This window comes from Homalodisca vitripennis, chromosome 7, assembly GCF_021130785.1.
Source record: "Homalodisca vitripennis isolate AUS2020 chromosome 7, UT_GWSS_2.1, whole genome shotgun sequence".
Lineage (NCBI taxonomy): Eukaryota > Metazoa > Arthropoda > Insecta > Hemiptera > Cicadellidae > Homalodisca > Homalodisca vitripennis.
In genome coordinates, this window is record NC_060213.1 from 144,373,785 (window position 1) to 144,389,559 (window position 15,775).

Genomic DNA, 15,775 nt, shown 5'->3' on the forward strand with positions numbered 1-15,775 from the left:
CTCTAACTCGTAAAAATCAAACTTAAAAACTGAGTTACAATATAACACGTTCTTGTAATAAATGGATATATGAGCAATGTAAAAAGATAACTAAACGTGGGAAATAAAAACATTAGAAAAGACCATTTTAAAAGTTATCATGTTTATTTTCAGTTTTATTTGAAACGAAGAGAATAGGATAGATTTTAATCATCATAACATTATGTTATACACTTTATAACATACTGTATAACGATGGAAAATGATCATAATCCAACTATACTTTTATACCATCGCTTCCCCGGAGTATTTAAAGGTTAGTTGGTCTATAGCTGTTCATTCAAGAATAATGTTTCATTGGATCTATACAACTAATCGGTGTTGTGACACAACTCAATAAGGCCACATGATAAAATACCGTAGAATAAATATTATAGGCCCCAGGGCCCTAAATATGTAATATTATTGCAGAGATGCCAGGAATGTTTATCTTGAACAGTCTAATTTTACTCGTATTATGGATTCCTTAGGGCACTGAAATAAAATTCCTTGTCTGCCTTCCATAAATTTCACATCACACCTGAATATAATAGTATAATATATAAAATAGTAAAAATATAGCTTTATAGATTTTTGTTTAGGTTAACGTCACATAGCTTGAATTAGTTAAATATTGAACAAACATATAATTAAGTTTCACTTTATAACGTTCGCATAGTTATCTGGTAATTAAAATGTGCAAACCAAATCTATCTCAAAACATTTATATTCTCCCCAAGAACAACTGTATGCATCTTTACTCATATCGGTCTACCGATTAAAAAAATCAATCATAATTACAATACTCTGTATTTTATACTGTTCTTAAAATACGGCAAAATGTTTCTTATGTAAGTTTTGCAAACGTCGTCTTATTACTACGGGGTTTGCATGTCACAAATGGAATTTGTAAAAATGGTTTCTGTAAGCATGTGTGGACATACATTTATCAATACTATCATAATTTAGTTATTATGAAGTACAATTATGTCGATTTCTCTACAATCCACGTTTTGTACGTTTATTTTTTATAAGGCCATTGACTTAATTTTTCAAATTAAAAAGTTATGTTTCTGGTTTCCATTAACTACTCGCACAACGGAGATACGGAGTGGTGCCTTCCCCCCCCCCTCCTCTAAATGTGGCATGCCGGGTGTCACTCAATCCGTTCAAAGATTATTGTGTGGACACAGGAATAAACTAACAAATAACACCTATTTTATTACAAATTTTCATTTTTCCTTAACTTTTAGCCAAGGAGCCAAACTCAGTACGATATTTTCGTCAATTTTCACTACCCTAAGAGCTCTAGAAAATCGTACCCTTAAACCATACATCGATTTTCTATATCTACCTTTTACAAATATAATTCGAAGTTTAATAATTGCTTGAGCATTAGTGCAATATTAAATGCATTTAATGTGAAACTGGTTAATGATACAGTGATGCTAGTCCATGGCATGTTCCTAGATCAAGTAAAGATTTGCGTTTTCTTTTCAGTCCATTTCCATTCCCGTAAAATATAATATATGGAAATATACGATAGCGTTAAAACGTTTTGTCAGTGGGTAATAAACACAAAATACGGTTTTGTTTGTTCGACATAAAAATTTACAAATCAGTTTTACCCTTATCTGAATGATACAGTTGATAAAAACGAACATTCAGTTAAGAATGATCATATGGATATTATTACATTCTGTGGGATTATTGAACAAAAGTAACAAACTAGTAGTCCTCAGTGGTTATTCTAGTTGTAGTCTCACTAACATCTAACTGCACTTTACTCCTCGAATATTTCTGATGGAAACATTGAATATTTAAATTTTATGGAGATACTTAAAGCGTTAAGTTTTAAATAATTCTGTTACAAAAAAAATATCTTATATTGGCGATTAACAATGATAAATTTCATTATTAGTCGAGCTTTAACAAAGTCTAGCACTCGTGGGGCTAGATAACTTTCATATCTAACCGTCGGACCGTCGCTCCACGGGATTTGGCTGGAAGTATTTGGCTGAATATTTTTACATTGATCTCATAGATAACCATAATGGAAACTAGAAAAATCCATATAGGCAAGACTGCTTATGGATACGAGTCATTGTAACAAAATAGGTTGACCTAAATTGCGGATAAGGTTTATTCATGTATATTTGAATCAGATATACAGCACACAAAGGCACACACATACATGTACAAAAATACAAAAGCATTGCTTCCTGTGCAGTGGAGTAAAGTAAAGTAAAATACTTGATATGTAAACTTTGAGGAAAACTTTACTCTTGGTTGTAGAAAATTTTAAAACTAAAAATTTCGCTTTTGGAACAAAGGTATTAGACAGATTTCTTTGAAACCTCCATAAAGTTATAAAAAAATCTTAAGCATACTGATGTTACATTTACGATAACACTGTATGTATACAACAGAACAGAGCTCCAGTCGATAACCCCGATACTCCTCACCAATCCCTTGTTTTACCTGGAGGATACCTCTGTGGTTACAATCAATCGTTACTAGCTAATTATACATCGATAAAACTAGTTACCTCATTACATATTTATATTACATTAAAACAACACTGTATGTATACAACAGAACAGAGGTCCAGTCGATAACCTCGATACTCCTCACCAATCCCTTGTTTTACCTGGAGGATACCTCTGTGGTTACAATCAATCGTTACTAGCTAATTATACATCGATAAAACTAGTTACCTCATTACATATTTATATTACATTAAAACAACACTGTATGTATACAACAGAACAGAGGTCCAGTCGATAACCTCGATACTCCTCACCACTCCCTTGTTTTACCTGGAGGATACCTCTGTGGTTACAATCAATCGTTACTAGCTAATTATACATCGATAAAACTAGTTACCTCATTACATATTTATATTACATTAAAACAACACTGTATGTATACAACATAACAAAGGTCCAGTCGATAACCTCGATACTCCTCACCAATCCCTTGTTTTACCTGGAGGATACCTCTGTGGTTACAATCAATCGTTACTAGCTAATTATACATCGATAAAACTAGTTACCTCATTACATATTTATATTACATTAAAACAACACTGTATGTATACAACAGAACAGAGGTCCAGTCGATAACCTCGATACTCCTCACCACTCCCTTGTTTTTCCTGGAGGATACCTCTGTGGTTACAATCAATCGTTACTAGCTAATTATACATCGATAAAACTAGTTACCTCATTACATATTTATATTACATTAAAACAACACTGTATGTATACAACATAACAAAGGTCCAGTCGATAACCTCGATACTCCTCACCAATCCCTTGTTTTACCTGGAGGATACCTCTGTGGTTACAATCAATCGTTACTAGCTAATTATACATCGATAAAACTAGTTACCTCATTACATATTTATATTACATTAAAACAACACTGTATGTATACAACAGAACAGAGGTCCAGTCGATAACCTCGATACTCCTCACCACTCCCTTGTTTTTCCTGGAGGATACCTCTGTGGTTACAATCAATCGTTACTAGCTAATTATACATCGATAAAACTAGTTACCTCATTACATATTTATATTACATTAAAACAACACTGTATGTATACAACAGAACAGAGGTCCAGTCGATAACCTCGATACTCCTCACCACTCCCTTGTTTTTCCTGGAGGATACCTCTGTGGTTAAAATCAATCGTTACTAGCTAATTATACATCGATAAAACTAGTTACCTCATTACATATTTATATTACATTAAAACAACACTGTATGTATACAACAGAACAGAGGTCCAGTCGATAACCTCGATACTCCTCACCACTCCCTTGTTTTTCCTGGAGGATACCTCTGTGGTTAAAATCAATCGTTACTAGCTAATTATACATCGGTAAAACTAGTTACCTCGTTACATATTTATATTAAATTATAATAACACTGTATATATATATATATATATATATATATATATATATATATATATATATATATATATATATATATAACAGTACAGAGGTCCAGTCGAAAACTTCGATGCCCATCGCCACTCCCTTGTTTTACCTGGAGGATATCTCTGTGGTTACAATCAATCGTTACTAGCTAATTATACATCGATTAAACTAATAACCTCATTACTTATTTATATTACATTATAATAACACTGTATATATACTCGTAAAACAAAACAGAGCTTCAGTCGAAAACCTCGATGGCTGTCGCCACTACTTTGTGTTACATAGAGGAGACCTCTGTGCTTACAATCACTCGTTACTAGCTAATTATAAATCGATTAGACAAATTACCTCATGGTATATATTCATTACATTATAATAACATTGTATATGTACAACAGAACAGAGGTTCTGTCGATAACCTCGATACACCTCACTAATCCCCTGTGTTACATAGAGGAGACCGCTGTGGTTACAATCAATCGTTACTAACTAATTAAACATCGATTAGATTAATTAGCTCATGATATATTTACATTCCATTGTAACAACACTGTATATATACAACAGAGCAGAGGTCCAGTCGATAACGTCGATGCCCCTTGCCACTCCCTTGTTTTACCTGGAGGATACCTGTGTGGGTTACAATCAATCGTTACTAGTTAATTATATACCCATTATACTAATTACCTCATAATATATTTACATTACATTAAAACAACACTGTATACACACAACAGAGCAAAGGTCAGGTCGATAACCTCGATGTCCCTCCCCCTCCCCTGTGTTACATAGAGGGGACCTCAGAGGTTACAATCAATCGTTACTAGCTAATTATACATCGATTACAATAATTACTTTAGTTAAATACATTACATTAAAACAACACTGTATGTATACAACAGAACAGAGGTCCAGTCGATAACCTCGATACTCCTCACCACTCCCTTGTTTTTCCTGGAGGATACCTCTGTGGTTACAATCAATCGTTACTAGCTAATTATACATCGATAAAACTAGTTACCTCATTACATATTTATATTACATTATAATAACAATGTATATATATAACATAACAAAGGTCCAGTCGATAACCTCGATACTCCTCACCACTCCCTTGTTTTTCCTGGAGGATACCTCTGTGGTTACAATCAATCGTTACTAGCTAATTATACATCGATAGACTAGTTACCTCATTACATATTTATATTACATTATAATAACAATGTATATATATAACATAACAAAGGTCCAGTCGATAACCTCGATACTCCTCACCACTCCCTTGTTTTACCTGGAGGATAGCTCTGTGGTTACAATCAATCGTTACTAGCTAATTATACATCGGCAAAACTTGTTACCTCATTACATATTTATATTAAATTTTAATAACACTGTATATATATACGAGTGTCAGAATTGCTTTGCAAAACACTATTTTTTTGACGAAAAAATAAATTTTTCCTACTTAATTTGTAAGGAATTCATATTGAATATCATATATTTACTTTTTCAGGTCACTCTAACCGTACATGTCAATTAAATTATCTGATGCAGCAGTTGAGACGATAGGATGAAATATTATTCTCCAAGGTACTGTGTGCCTACTTTAAAATTGTGTAAGGCGACGAAAAGGAGCAATATTCTAGGTTTCTGTCATTTAGAACTATTCAAGTAATGAAAAACAGTACCTTTAAGTCTCTATCTGAATTACCGTTTCAGATTTACTACAAGAAGTCTCAAATTATTTAAAATCCAGTAGTTATTACAGGCTTAATTACACATACGCTTTAATTTGAACGGACACTAAAGTCACCGTGTTATCTAGATTAATGTGGTATAAACATAAGAACTGTAATTCAACATAGATGTTAAATTGACTATTCGGGCATGAACGTTGTAGATGTATCTGGTGACGAGTAACACCCTGGTTGTGCCAGATCTATTCATAACTAAAGGAGGAATTATATAGAGCACTTCTACACTTGAATGAATAAATGGCTACCATTTTCTTTAAGTTCTCTTTTGAACTTAAATACACGATTATATTGATTTATATTGTTAAAAATTAAAGTTATATGTAGAAACTTTATTATATTGTAGTATATAAGTTTAAATCATTGTAATCTAGTAATGCCACGGTTGTGCTAGATATATTGGTGAATAGGAAGAGAAGAAATCCTATTTAAGCACTTCTTACTCCTAAATGAATAGTAGATTTATACACTGTTACTCAAATTACTAGACGTTAACCTTGCACACAATTGACAACTCTATACACCAATTGTGTCTTTAATTTAATTTAACCGGACTCAAAGTAACTTTTTTTAAAATTGTAATTTCAAATATTAATGTGGAAGGCTATGGAGTATTTGACGTGGATACATATTGTTCATATTATAATAGTAAGCGCTTGAAAAAATACAAATACAGTATTAATCAATATGTAAATAGTTTATCCTTAAACAATATTTACAATTATAATGTTATACTTTATGATAAATAACAACCACAAAGCAGTGCGTTAAATTCACCAAGACATGGCTTTTACTTACAGCTCTTGATCTTGCTGCGAAGCTTCATCTACAGCAGAGGTATAAGACCTAAGCGGTGTTGGAGGTAGGGATATCGCCCTCATCTAGTATTCCCTCTATTTATTTGAAGACTCAAATCCAAAGAAAAGCTCACTTTGATGCTCCCCTGATACATTGCTTTTATAGAAGGTTTAGGGATGTGAATCCATACTCCGCCTAGTCGATCGTTATAACACAAGTAATTCCCTTCCATTCGCAACTTCATGTGTTATTCCCATTGTAGGATTAGAGTCATGGTTCACTTTGATACTTCCTTGGTGCATCGATTTCATAGAAGGTTTAAGGATGTGTATCCATACCCCGCCTAGTCGATCTTTATAACACAAGTAATGCCCTTCTATTCACAACTTCTCGTGATATTCCCAATGTGGGATGTGATCCATGCACTTTACTATGTCACTTTCCTTTTACATTGCGTTTATAGAAGTTATAAGGATGTGAAATTATATCCCGCTCAGTTGATTGTTATAACACAAGTAATGCCCTTCTATTCACAACTTCTCGTGATATTCCCAATGTGGGATGTGATCCATGCACTTTACTATGTCACTTTCCTTTTACATTGCGTTTATAGAAGTTATAAGGATGTGAAATTATATCCCGCTCAGTTGATTGTTATAACACAAGTAATGCCCTTCTATTCACAACTTCTCGTGATATTCCCAATGTGGGATGTGATCCATGCACTTTACTATGTCACTTTCCTTTTACATTGCGTTTATAGAAGTTATAAGGATGTGAAATTATATCCCGCTCAGTTGATTGTTATAACACAAGTAATGCCCTTCTATTCACAACTTCTTGTGATATTCCCAATGTGGGATGTGATCCATGCACTTTACTATGTCACTTTCCTTTTACATTGCGTTTATAGAAGTTATAAGGATGTGAAATTATATCCCGCTCAGTTGATTGTTATAACACAAGTAATGCCCTTCTATTCACAACTTCTTGTGATATTCCCAATGTGGGATGTGATCCATGCACTTTACTATGTCACTTTCCTTTTACATTGCGTTTATAGAAGTTATAAGGATGTGAAATTATATCCCGCTCAGTTGATTGTTATAACACAAGTAATGCCCTTCTATTCACAACTTCTCGTGATATTCCCAATGTGGGATGTGATCCATGCACTTTACTATGTCACTTTCCTTTTACATTGCGTTTATAGAAGTTATAAGGATGTGAAATTATATCCCGCTCAGTTGATTGTTATAACACAAGTAATGCCCTTCTATTCACAACTTCTCGTGATATTCCCAATGTGGGATGTGATCCATGCACTTTACTATGTCACTTTCCTTTTACATTGCGTTTATAGAAGTTATAAGGATGTGAAATTATATCCCGCTCAGTTGATTGTTATAACACAAGTAATGCCCTTCTATTCACAACTTCTCGTGATATTCCCAATGTGGGATGTGATCCATGCACTTTACTATGTCACTTTCCTTTTACATTGCGTTTATAGAAGTTATAAGGATGTGAAATTATATCCCGCCTAGTTGATTGTTATAATGCACATTTTGCCCTTCCTGACAGAATATTGGAAGAATGCAATTGTATTAAAGATGTGAGAAACATGATGTAATGTTGCTTTTCTTGATTTAATCATTACATTGAACCGACCAACCAAGACCGATAACTTTTTATTCTGTGAGGCTTTCCGATAGCAAGGCTATCTTCCACAGACACAATTCAAAACTTTCGAGATGCATCTTGCTATCGAAAGGCGTCACACAAAAAAGTTATCATTGTTGGTTAGTATGCTTTTAATGTAGTGATTGAATTAAATTAATATAATTTGGACAAACGTAGAAAATTAACTGTTCTTTAAATCTGACAATGGATCCAACCTTTGCATCTTGGTATCCATCCCTTTAGGCTTTACTTGTCATTAGCCAACCCTTGCGATGTGATGATTGCACCTGTAAGAAAGTTTACTCGCGTAGCTTGGATATAATTTTTTTAACTCTTCACTTATATTAAGTTTATCTTAAGATTCAATTAAAATACACTTAAGGTGTCAGTGTACGCTTCATACATACAATATTCAATCTGACATTTAAGGTTGAAGTTTTACTTGCTGTGATGCATGCAAATTCGACCGTTTGAGTCTGAAAATAATTACGTTCATGGAGATTTAATATAAACTTTATGTTTGATAAATTGGTTGAAAATATGGACTTTACATTATTACTTTTTATGATTTAACGCAACTGCTAATTTAGCTAATTGTGACCCTGTTATTTTATCTATATACCTGTGAGCTAAATGTAGATATAAACTTTGAAAGTCAATTGACTTACTTGACAAGTTTGTACTATATAATATTAAAACCATATCATCGAATTATTTCGCTAATTTTGCGTTACCAAACACAGCAAACTGATGGACATAGATATGTGCAATTATTACAAATCAATAAAACTTCCGAATCGATATTACATATTATATTAAAATATTACATATACTTAAAACTCTTTACAACTTTCTCGTCATGCACACCTAGCCACGATAAAGTCTGGATCAAATTTCTCAATTAACAACATAATATACTGAGATACATCTTTTATGATTGAGTGACCTTCGCGAACTTCAAGGGATACTGTAATAAATAAACCCTGGGAGGGTCCACTTTTGGCAGGTGTATACTGTATACAGAATAAAGAAAAACACAATGTCTCAACTTAATTTGTGCAACTCAACGTAACGACACACCACTAACCGCTATCATCGAAAATGTAGTTGACAATGGCTGGTCGATAAGTCGAGTCGGAGGTGTTTATACCGAGCCTTTCCCCTAACCAGCTAACTTTCACCGAAAGCTTTGAATGGCCCCCGAATAACCAATCACATGGTCAGAGAGGCTCGTTGTCATCTCAAGTCACCCTTATTGTAATCCCGTGATCAAAGTCAACTACCAGAAACTCTGCTGTCGTGCTGTAACATTGCTACATCCGCGGGGCCTTTCTTGAGATTTGACATCAATAATTAAATTCTAAAATATTTTCACATATATTTTCTCCCAACAATAGTCAGTAAATAAGTTTTTAATTTCCTAAAAATAAAATGCTACACCTCCCCTTAATCTAAGGTCTCATGACTTATAGTGTCTATTATCTTTCCTCATGAGATCTCGACAGGAAGATAAGAGAAGGGTGGGGAACCTCATTATCCTGTTACTCCGGAAGCGGCGCAAATGGTTTAGGACTGCCATGAGGGGTTTTGTATCTTCTTATTCTAAGTAAAGTAGTAATGGATGGATGCTATTGGTGTCTGCCAAATAATTAATTAACTATCCACAGCACTTGTTACCTCTGGAGTTACCGAATTGCTGCAATATTCATTGTGGAAATGAAAATGTTGTCCGAAGCAAATACATACGAAACTTGTCATACTCATCCACAATTCTTGATTATATGGTTATAGAAAGTTGTATAACAGAACTCCTGTTCGGAACTGTAGCATATTTGTACAGTTTAACGATTATTTTAAATGCTAATATTAAGTAATAAATGTTGTCAATAAAATCAAATGTAAAAGTGTTAAAGAAAATATTGTACCCAATATATAGTAATTATGTTAAGATAAAGTGTGCAATGCGTATGCAGAGCATTAAATATTTCATAATTATTTACCACGTGGAAAGTAATAGGAATGTAAAAGAGGCTTTTAGGACTACAATACTGACTTAGTTTAATCGACTGAGCTTTAGCGAAGCTCGTGGGACTAGAAATATTTAATTACTGTATTTCTATCGATAACTATGTCTGTTCGCACATAATCTTGAAAAAAAAATAGATAAAAATAAACTTAAAGTTGTATATAAATCTGTATTTCTATATGAGGAACACTAAGTCAAAGGAAAGCTCATGTCACTTTGTGGGATTTGGCTGAGCGTTAATTAATATTTTTGCATTGGTCTCATAGGTTACCATAGAGACAACGAGAAAATAGCAGAATAATTAAATATGCAAACAATTTGCAAACCCATATGAGACAAAAGCATTGCCCTTACTACCCTAAGGAATAAATAATTTTATCCTGACTTAGTGTGTAGATCTTTATTAATTAAAAAGTGATGTGACACCCAATTTAATTAACTAAAATCTGAATTCATGACGTCGCAATATATCTAAAAAAATATATCTTTTAAAACGTTTTAGAATAAAAACTTTGAATTACATTTTTTCTACAAGAATTTTCTATATTATGCGTCATATCCGCAGGATATTTGTTAAATGAATTAGCTCTAGATAAACATATTGCATGAAAACTCAGCTAAGCCTTTTACGAACATGGTGTTGGGTACTTTTACCTCTTTACTACCGTTTATCACAACAATGCTCATGGTTGATCAAAATGACTGATTTCATAAAACACCGCAACGCTGAGCTAACCTCCATTTCTTTTTCTGCTCAGTTAAGAATCGAAATATTACACTATTGCAGACTTGAAATATTACAATATTGCAGACTTGAAATATTACAATATTGCAGACTTAAAATATTACACTATTTCAGACTTGAAATATTACACAATTGCAGACTTGAAATATTACACTATTTCAGACTTGAAATATTACAATATTGCAGACTTGAAATATTACACTATTGCAGACTTGAAATATTACACTATTGCAGACTTGAAATATTACAATATTGCAGACTTGAAATATTACACTATTGCAGACTTGAAATATTACACTATTGCAGACTTGAAATACTACACTATTGTGGACATGAAAATTACACTATTGCGGACTTGAAATATTACACTATTGCAGACTTGAAATATTACACTATTGCAGACTTGAAGTATTACACTATTGCAGACTTGAAGTATTGCACTATTGCAGACTTGAAATATTACACTATTGCAGACTTGAAATAATACACTATTGCAGATTTGAAATATTACAATATTGCAGACTTGAAATATTACACTATTGCAGACTTGAAGTATTACACTATTGCAGACTTGAAATATTACACTATTGCAGACTTGAAATATTACACTATTGCAGACTTAGAAATATTACACTATTGCAGACTTGAAATATTACACTATTGCAGACTTGAAGTATTACACTATTGCAGACTTGAAATATTACACTATTGCAGACTTGAAATATTACACTATTGCAGACTTGAAATATTACACTATTGCAGACTTGAAGTATTACACTGTTGCAGACTTGAAATATTACAATATTGCAGACTTGAAATATTACAATATTGCAGACTTGAAATATTACAATATTGCAGACTTGAAATATTACACTATTGCAGACTTGAAATATTACAATATTGCAGACTTGAAGTATTACACTATTGCAGACTTGAAGTATTACACTATTGCAGACTTGAAATATTACACTATTGCAGACTTGAAATATTACAATATTGCAGACTTCAAATATTACACTATTGCAGACTTGAAATATTACACTATTGCAGACTTGAAGTATTACACTATTGCAGACTTGAAGTATTACACTATTGCAGACTTGAAATATTACACTATTGCAGACTTGAAATAATACACTGTTGCAGATTTGAAATATTACACTATTGCAGACTTGAAATATTACACTATTGCAGACTTGAAATATTACACTATTGCAGACTTGAAATATTACACTATTGCAGACTTGAAATATTACAATATTGCAGACTTGAAATATTACACTATTGCAGACTTGAAATATTACAATATTGCAGACTTGAAATATTACACTGTTGCAGACTTGAAATATTACACTATTGCAGACTTGAAATATTACACTATTGCAGACTTGAAATATTACAATATTGCAGACTTGAAATATTACACTATTGCAGACTTGAAATATTACACTATTGCAGACTTGAAGTATTACACTATTGCAGACTTGAAGTATTACACTATTGCAGACTTGAAATATTACACTATTGCAGACTTGAAATAATACACTGTTGCAGATTTGAAATATTACACTATTGCAGACTTGAAATATTACACTATTGCAGACTTGAAGTATTACACTATTGCAGACTTGAAAATTTACACTATTGCAGACTTGAAATATTACAATATTGCAGACTTGAAATATTACACTATTGCAGACGAAGTATTACACTGTTGCAGACTTGAAATATTACAATATTGCAGACTTGAAATATTACAATATTGCAGACTTGAAATATTACACTGTTGCAGACTTGAAATATTACAATATTGCAGACTTGAAATATTACACTATTGCAGACTTGAAATATTACACTATTGCAGACTTGAAGTATTACACTATTGCAGACTTGAAATATTACACTATTGCAGACTTGAAATAATACACTGTTGCAGATTTGAAATATTACACTATTGCAGACTTGAAATATTACACTATTGCAGACTTGAAGTATTACACTATTGCAGACTTGAAATTTACACTATTGCAGACTTGAAATATTACAATATTGCAGACTTGAAATATTACACTATTGCAGACTTGAAGTATTACACTGTTGCAGACTTGAAATATTACAATATTGCAGACTTGAAATATTACAATATTGCAGACTTGAAATATTACACTGTTGCAGACTTGAAATATTACACTATTGCAAACTTGAAATGTTACACTATTGCAAACTTGAAATATTACACTATTGCAGACTTGAAATCTATAGCTTTGAATCCACGTCAGTATGAAGAGATACAAAAAGTCCATGACGAATATGTCCAAAACTGACACTTTGAGTTGTTTTCATTTAATAGCCACTCAGACTAAAAATAGATGTCCGTAATTTATCCAACAGCCACCCAATGTACTCTGAACAATGAGATGTTCTCATTGTCTCATGAACTTTACGTTTCAGTGTACTACAATGTTTCATCAAAACATGGCAGAGCAACCAAGTTTTCTACACATAATGCAGCTATTATGACAATAATAACTGCATAAATGCATATCTGGTGATAGTTTAAAATAGTTATTGAATACATTTCTCTGTAGGCTTAGCAATTATCAGCTTAATCTACAGTTTTTAAGGATTATAGTGAGTTGAGTCTTGTTTATAAGAGCTGTACTTTTCAATGGATTGTTCTGTTACTTTATTGTTGATTCTGTAAAGAGGTTCTGTATGTTTTCTCACTTACTAAAATGTAAACGCTTTCTACCCTTTAATAAAACTGTTCTTTAACAGTAAGAAACCTTACTGTGTTACATAAGAAGGTGTTTTCAAGTTAGCCTACACAATGCAAGTATTATTCATAGGCATTCTGCAGGGTTATAAACATAGTTCTGTTCCGTGACATTTAGTTGACAATCGATACAAATATAAATACAATAATTAATTTATCATCTTAATTTTTCTAAAAGATCATTCAGTAAAGTAGTAGTGTACGTTCCGCAATAAATGTATATGCAATTTGTATAGGAAAAATCAATTTTTTTCTCTTTCTTTTTTCTTTGGGCATAATTGGCAAAATTAATGATTAGATATAATTATAAAGCTATAAGAGCACCGTAGCAAAGTTTTATGAAGACTCACCATCAAATCCTCAATAAAAGTGTTATAAACAAACTGACAAGTTTAGGTAAACATGCTCAGTAACAATGATATTTGAAAAAATAATCCATAACATGTATAAGACAAACTTGGCAGTTTATAATCTAGTACTTCCACAACTAAATCACTATTTTGTGAGAGAATGCTAAAGTCGAAGTTCTTAGCTTTTCATTTAACACACTCATGATGTAATGAATGAGGCTCATGAACTCATGATGGGATTGAAGGCGTTTTGAAAAGGAAGATAAGAGGTCGAATTTTTTTATATTTCTTAGTTTAAAAGGAGAAAGGCCGATCCCCTTTTTAAGAAGAATAAGAAGGAGAGTCGATACAGTACAAGGTCGATAGTACTGATAAGAAGTGCTACGGCCACAGACAGGATATGAATGTTCGCTATCTCAACCTCAGATCCAAAGTCCAACGTTCTAGACCGCTCGGCCATCAACACTCCCAACGCATATTCGTGCGCGGGTCTGAGAAGCCTTTATCGGTAAAGAGTTTATATCTATGGCCATTGTAGTTTATTACAGTCAAGGCTGTTTTATTATTAGGATAACCTCTGTGCACATCGGTGATTACAGAGGAGGTTAAAACAGATGTGTTGTTACTTTTAATCTTACTCTATTCTTTTAATAATGTAAACGCAACGAAGTTATAAATAGTAGTTAAATTAATTAAACTTATGATTATATTGTCACATTTCAATGTTTACTAAGAATAGTTTATTTCAAAAATACACTTACGATCTGCTGATTAAGCCAAAAGGGAAATTGTTTAAGACTAATGAGTCGCAGATAGCGAGAATGTTAATGTAAAATTTCAATACAATCGGTACAGTCAGTTTTACATGATTGAGTAACAAGCACACGAACACACTGATAGATACAATTAGATTGCTATATCGTTACACTAGATAGATGTAAGTAGGGATTTATTTAATACAAGTGACCTTGTCACCTGGATAATTGCCACAGGTTTTACCAATTAACATTCAGTCTAAACTTAGTACAGAGTCCGTGCTTACGCTGCCTTTTTGTTCCATTAGGGAATAACTGAGAAATCTCTCTTTGTTTGGATCTTTAAATGAACTTTGTGCTTGCTTGAAAAGAGGCAACTTATTCATGGTAGGTTTCAGCCTCCGGAATTAAAGTGTTCAAGGGTACAACTCCCTTAGGTCCAGGCAAGGTACAGTCTTTAACGCCAAGGGAGCTTTTACCAATTCCAACAGTTTTCCTCTGCAGTGGAATAGAACTATAGAACATCACTTGTACCTTACCATCTCAACATTTTCGGCTTGTGATGTGCCGCTCCTGGACATCCGTGGGGCCCCGCATATTTACGTCTCACATCAGTTTTTGTTATGCCTAGTGTAAGTTGCAGATTTGTTATATGAGTTAGTTACCAGGCAAGATAGCGGACATTCACATTGGTACAAAAGCAATAACATGACTGTGTCCTAACATATTTATACTTTTTTATATCTGTGCTTAGTTATTATACGATATCTATTAGATTTAAAAATGGAGATGGTTAAAAGTTTAAAAGGAATAGTTATACGTCAGTCGTTTTGCATCTAGACCAGAACTAAACATTTAGACTGATCTAGATACCTCATGGAATTTTAAGTTAATTTCCGTAGAAGTATTAACAGTATGAG

The 15,775-nt window shown here is 32.8% G+C and overlaps 1 protein-coding gene across 2 annotated transcripts in view; it reads left to right on the forward strand.

Moving 5' to 3' along the window:
• The window catches only part of LOC124366452 (legumain-like), a 107,428-nt gene that overhangs the window by 22,055 nt on the left and 69,598 nt on the right, over nucleotides 1–15,775 (forward strand). The window lies entirely within an intron of this gene.